At 45.7% G+C, this 6,831-nt stretch overlaps 1 protein-coding gene across 1 annotated transcript in view; it reads left to right on the top strand.

Annotated features, from left to right (window-relative positions):
• Nucleotides 1-5,675: 5,675 nt before the first annotated feature.
• The window catches only part of LOC115536137 (RNA-binding motif, single-stranded-interacting protein 3), a gene marked incomplete in the record, with an annotated part of 196,809 nt that continues 195,653 nt past the window's right edge, over nt 5,676-6,831 (top strand). The window contains 1 exon segment of the mRNA XM_030347821.1: nt 5,676-6,831. This exon segment is cut by the window's right edge and continues 802 nt beyond it.

The raw sequence follows: 6,831 nt of genomic DNA, 5'->3' as shown, positions 1-6,831 counted from the left end.
TCTCTGTGTCTGTGTTGCGATAGAAGCCATAATGAGCGGCTCTCGGAGACGTCTGGTGGTTATCAAGTGTCTTCAGGGCTGGACACGGGAGACAGACCTCTCGCTCTCCTCCTTGTTATTATGAAATAATAACATCTCGCATGAGCATGGACTGCCAAGATGACCTGCTGAATTTTAGACAGGGACCCTGATTTGGTGTGTGTGTGTGTGTGTGTGTGTGTGTGTGTGTGTGTGTGTGTGTGTGTGTGTGTGTGTGTGTGTGTGTGTGTGTGTGTGTGTGTGTGTGTGTGTGTGTGTGTGAAAGTCTGTGTGTATGTGTGTGTGTTTGTGTGTGAGTGTGCATGCACCGGTTTGTTACCACTTGTGCATGTGTGTGCATGTGCGTGTGCACAAAAACACGTACATGCACCTCATACATTATTGCTATTATATTTCTCAGATTTAATTATAGTGCAATAGTAGTAAGTGCTGCAGCAATGCCTCTTTTTGAACAGAATACTGATTCATTTGAGTGCATTCTCCTCCAAGACGAGACATCCAAGGATTGTGCTTGACCGTGGCCACTTGCTCCCAGGATAGGGCTTTATGAAATGAAAAGTCTGGCTTCAATTGTACGAGCACAAATTACAAATGACATGAACAAAACGATGGTGACTATCTGAATACAATCTTCATACATTTATATTTTAAGCAAATTCTTTGTTAATGGGCAACATTTCATTGTTGGCCTGGTTCCTATTTTCTAAATGGGAAACAGAAATGCAAGAAATACTTTGACAGTGATGCAGTGGTTTCCGTGTTTGTTTGGGTGGTTACTTCGTGACCCGGATGTTTATTCAAAAGCCCATCAACCAATCAAGTAAGGAAGCTAAAGTTTCGAGAATTACTTTTCGTGTTAACATTAATAGCGTCAAGCATTTGCAGCGAATGTGGACGCCAAAAAGAAATGCTTGAGAAGGAATGTATGGAATTATGTGCACCGATTCAGCCAGAGAAAAATCACTCTGTTACTTAAGTCTTGGCAGTTTGCTTCAACATTGCATCGGACACAGCATTGTCGCCAAGCTCTTAAACGCTATGAGAAGTGCTAATTGCATCCCCCCCCCCCCCCCCCTTGTAATAAAAGAAAAAATATATTTCCCTCCAACATCGGAATCCTAAGCCCGGAACACTTTAGCAAACGCAATTATGTCATCGTTGGCAAGAAGTCGTACCACGATGGGGCACCTTTTACCCCCTCTTCTCCGTCCCTCCCGTAAACAAATGACGCTATTTACACGCACATGACGCAAGGAGGGAACTGGGGTCAGCCGTTCCAGAACTGTGTTTCTCTTTTGCCTTGGCTCTCCTATTGCCCGGTGGAAATACTACTGGCATATTCTTGGTACTACTCTTCCGAGGAATAACAGCCCCCACTACACCCCTCACACCCTTCCCTCATCGCACTCTCTTCCCCACCTGGAACTGGGCCAGGGTTTCCTTGAATTCCATGCATTCGCTCGGAGGTTCTGGGAAACGCCAGCGGCAGTCGGGTGGAGGAAACACACGCGCTCTTGGTTCCCTACCAGCATGTTGAAGAATGCTGCCACCCACCCACCTGCCACCACCGCCACAACCACCACCGCCACTACCCCCACCACCCCCACCACCCCCACCACCACCCCCACCACCCCCACCACCACCCCCACCACCACCACCACGACTTCTCCTGGGTGGAGGGGTTCATGTTCACAATGTTCTTTCGGTTGTTATTTTAAAACATTTCCCCACGGAGATTAAGGCAGGGAAATGGTGTGCGTGTATTGATTTACCGTAACTAGCAAACATGTTGGGTGTTCTGGGACACACAGATCTTTGCTGTTTCTGTTTACCTCAGTCAAGCTCTCTCTGCTCTTGTTCCCTCTTTTCTTCACTGCAGATTAAGAGACATTAGCGTGATTACCGCCCTTGTTAGGGGCGATCGATGGACAAAATAGCACTTCCTGACGTTCTTCATCAGGCCGCCCAACTGCCCCTAAGTAGGCGTTGTCGAAACATCAGTAATCAAAACCTCTCCTCAAACATTGTGGCTGTACCGAAACAACGTTGGGAGGAAGAAATTCCTGCCTTCATGATTCGGAGGATTTATTTTGTAAGAAGGGGAAAGAAATCTGAATTGATCAAGTACTCTGACTTAATGGAGGCTCTTCTGATCTCTGTCGGGAACAGCAGTCTGTGATCCTTAACCCCCGCCCTCCCAAGAAACACACACACACACACACACACACACACACACACACACACACACACACACACACACACACACACACACACACACACACACACACACACACACACACACACACACACTGCAGATGGTGGGATGTTGGCTAACATATCTAATTCAAAACAGTTACCTGTGTGGGTGTGTGTGTGTGTGTTTGTCGTAGAGAACGAGAAAGAGACAGGGGGATCACTCGTTGTGACATTAACCCATTTCAGAACAATATCGTATTTATAAGTCGGTGTCGTAGTATATCTAGAATAGAACACCCAGCAGCTGTCCCGTTTGATCACAAGCGCCCCCCCACCTGGCACTCGAAGTGAAACCAAACGCTCCCTTGTTTTTCTTCTTAGTTATTGCTAAAAGTTGTAGCAACTTTGAATGTTCCCGTGCTCTCGTCCCTCTGTGTTGCATGGTTGCGTCACATGACCACATGTTTCCTCCGAGGTCGCGCCCCCGCTCTGTCATGGAGATGATAACACGAGAAGGAGGAGGGGGGGGGGGGGGGGGGGTGACGTCCTTATAAATCATTCACACCTTACCTTCGCTCTCTGTCTCTCTTTCCTCCTCACTCACTCGTCTTTTTGTGGTCTGGGAGGAAGATAGAACAATACTTATCCCCTCTGACTCTATGCACTGGGGTAGGGTACACACACACACACACACACACACACACACACACACACACACACACACACACACACACACACACACACACACACACACACACACACACACACACACACACAGATTCCTCACCCCAGAATATGAGACGCCCACTTCCTGTTTGAGTAGCTCATGAATGCACTACACTTTGAGGTCAGGGGAAGTGGTATGGAAAGAAAGTGGTGTTGCCTTTCTCAATCGCTCATTTCAAACGGTTGGGTTAGAGGTAAAAGTACAAAAAATAAAGAGAACACTGCAGCCAGCCAGTGCTCAGTTGAATGTCTGGTCATAGCTTTGAGGCCAGATGTCAAGTTATTTAGTTTCACAGAGTCAAGTCTCAATTCCCCGTCCCTAATTCCTAACGGTCGGACCAATGAATATTAATGGTCTATCTGATCCTTGAGTGGGTCGTTTTAATCTTGTGGTCTTCCTCTTTTTCCTGCACGTTTTTGCCACAGATTAGAAAATGGCCTCATCCCATCACGTTGCTATGGTCCAATTATCTTTGTATCTGACATTTCTCATGGTCGCCTATATAGATATAATTTGACAAATTACAATCATACCAAGTTATACCAATAGCAATGAGCCCTGGCTATTCTTCATATAAACTCCCATTTCATTTTCATAATTTATTTTTTCCCTCGCAGCCTGCAATCACATCTTTCCTGTCCTCATCGTTACTTTAGACCCAATAATTTCCTTTTCTTTGTTTAACACTCTGTTTGCTTTGTATTTTTATTATCTCAACATTATTCCTTCCTACATCCTGTTCTTTCTCCTCTCCTCTCCAAGTATTTGATCGCCAGTCTGTTCGGAGGCTGCTAATCTGGTAATCCACAATCAATAATCAACAACTTCCCTTCGCTTTTCTGCCCCATTGTCTGGTTTTCCTCCCTTAAATGGTGCCCCGTACCGTCTGGGGTTGTGGTGTTTTCGGTGTGGGGTCTGCTGGGTCCCATTGATTTATGTCTGCTGTATGTCTCTTAAGAGGTGCATGTGGCTTTCTTTAGAGAGGACATAAGATATTGTTTTACAAAATAGTACAGAAAACCATTTCAATCGAAAATACATTTTATGCAATCATGTTATTATTAAGAACATACACCAGTAGGACAAACTAACCATTATCAAACTGTATATTTACCATCTAAATAATGGTTGAAAAACGATTATACTCAAAAATTTCCTCATATCCATGTTCGTATAAACATCTATAAATGACGGTATGCGGTAATATAAAATGTCTTTCGGTTTCCTTCTGGGTTTCGGAGTTTACAGAGTTTCATATTTCGGAAATTATTTTGGAATGTAGTATTGTATTTTAATGCGGGCGTGTCCGCCCTTGTAGAAACAATTCTGCGAGGAATATAGCCATTATCCATGGTATTTTCCAACTAACTGCCAAACTCACAATTTAAGATTGATTTTATGTGGGTATTTTTTGGAATGTTACGTTTTAAGTATGTTTTATTGAAGAATAAAATAATTATTTTTGAATAAAAAAAAGCATTAAACTCATGGTTCTCACAAGAATAGATGTAATATATAGTGCTCAATTTATCCCGGGATTTCTCTCCAAGTTTGATCATTTACATAAATGCCGATTCTTTTTATCCTGTAAACTTTCTGCCCGTGATTTCTTGGAGAAATTTCCCTCAAGAGTTAAATATGTCCTTTCAACGTAAAAGCAGAAGCCTATTTGCTGATTCAGTTAAACACTAGGACTTTGACCATGTGATGATGAACTCACACACACACTCCTAGGGCTCAGAGGTCAACCATCTTTAAGTTGGTCTCTCTCTCTCTCTCTCTCTCTCTCTCTCTCTCTCTCTCTCTCTCTCTCTCTCTCTCTCTCTCTCTCTCTCTCTCTTTGTTGTTTTGCAATTCATCCATCTGGTATAACATGGAGAGATAATCCCCCCCACCACAGCCCCCTGTGTGAATCTTTCACTTTCCTGTATTTGCATATTATGTGTCTTTGGGCTGTTGTGCTGTTGGGGAACACCAGTGACTGGTAATCCTGGCACGGAAGACAAGCATCTCAGCTGCTGTTGGGAGTACTTCCACTGGGAGAGAACCCCACTCACAAACCACTAATCACTTTTTTTATTATGATGCAAAAAGAAAATACTTTTTAGCTATAAGCATTTCCAAGTATTGGACGTGAAATGGAATGTTCGTTATGGAAAATCGAAACACAAAGTAGCTTATGAAATGGTTCCACGAAACGAGACTGGTGACATGTATAACAGTCAGCTGAGAGTTATTCTTTCAGTGTTCATTGGGTTACCACGAATAAAGGAACTTTCTGAAAATAGGACATGACAATCTAGAATTCTTTAAATGCCAAGGTACCCTTAAAGTAAAAGGATCATTAAAGTATCCTAATAGGCTTTGAAAGGCAACGCTTTGTGTCTTTAGTGAAAAAAAACCATTTGGAATTGCGTGCTTTGTTCATTTGTGCCCATGTCTGTGCATGCATGTGTAGGCGGTAGGATCAAGTCCAGCCAGTAGGGGGAATCAAGACCTTGCTCCGTTAATACTGGTGCCTGTATACTCTGCTCTGCCCTCCGAATCTCCCCTCGTCCCTCCCTCTTCTCCGCTTTCTCCCAGGTTGTGGAAACACTGCAACCCGCTGGTGTGTGTCTGGATTCCTCTCGCTCTCTCTCTCTGTCACACACACACACACACACACACACACACACACACACACACACACACACACACACACACACACACACACACACACACACACACACAGCGATCGGTTTAAGTCCCTCCTACTGGCTCGGCTGGGAGTGAAGGAGGAGGCGGACGCTGCTCACAGACCCGGACGAGCCCCCTTTACCGCCCTGTCAGTGTAGAGGAGCAGGAGAGATACAGAGAGAGAGAGAGAGAGAGAGACAGAGGAAACACATTATCAAGAGTGAGTGAGAGAGACAGAGATAGAAAGAGAGCGAGAGAGCGAGGAAACGCATGCACAAGAGTAAGTGTGAGATAGAGAGAGAGAGAGAGAGAGAGAGAGAGAGAGAGAGAGAGTGTGTGACAGAGAGAAAGAGCAAGAGGCAGGCTGCTGGGTGGAGTGAGAGAAGAGAGAGAGAGAGAGAGGGAGAGAGCGAGAGGCAAGGGAAGAAACAAGGAACACATTTTACCAGAGCAGGAAGGAGAGGGATCGCGGACGAGGGAGCTCTTCTCTGTCGAGCACCTAGGATACCAGTCGTTGTGGCTTTTATTTTTTATTTTCCCACTAGAGATTAGCTGGCGCTTGGCTCGTGCACCGGTCTCACGTTCGTTAGGAAGCAGCTTTCGTGTTTGTGGGTTTCAATTTTTCTAAGGCTTATTTTTTTGTTCTTGTTGTGGTTGCGGTTGGCTCTGCTCTCCGACGCACGTCCAACCCCGCCGGAGCTACAAACTGACACTGCTTGTTGTGCGGAGAGATCCAGCGCTCAGCTTCTTGTCCCCTCTGCGATCTCGTTTCTCCTCTTCTCTTCCCCCCCCCCCCCCCCCCCCCTCTCTTCCGCACGCAAAGTGCATCCTCCGCCGTCGCTGAAGAAACCTCCCCGCGTCTCGCAGGACATCCGCGCCGTCGCTGCTCAGCACCGGAATCAGACGGCACCGCCACCAGACACGCGCGCGCCAGAGTCCAAGGGAATTAAGGAAAAGAGGAACAGAGACGGACGGATTTACGGACCTTGCCTCGTGTGTTGTTTGAGAAAGAGTGACAAGAGGACAGATACATTTAGGCAACACATAGAGACTACAGCGAGGCAGTTTGCACAAGAGAAGTGGACCTACACCTCCTCTCTTGGAATTCTCCTTGTCATCCTCCACTTCCTCTCCTCCTCCTCCTCCTCTCTTCCTCCCATCGCTGCCGCCGCTGTGCCGGTGTAAAGAGGTCT

This window comes from Gadus morhua, chromosome 22 (genome assembly GCF_902167405.1).
Source record: "Gadus morhua chromosome 22, gadMor3.0, whole genome shotgun sequence".
Classification (NCBI taxonomy): Eukaryota; Metazoa; Chordata; class Actinopteri; order Gadiformes; family Gadidae; genus Gadus; species Gadus morhua.
This window is presented reverse-complemented; position numbering and strand designations above follow the sequence as displayed.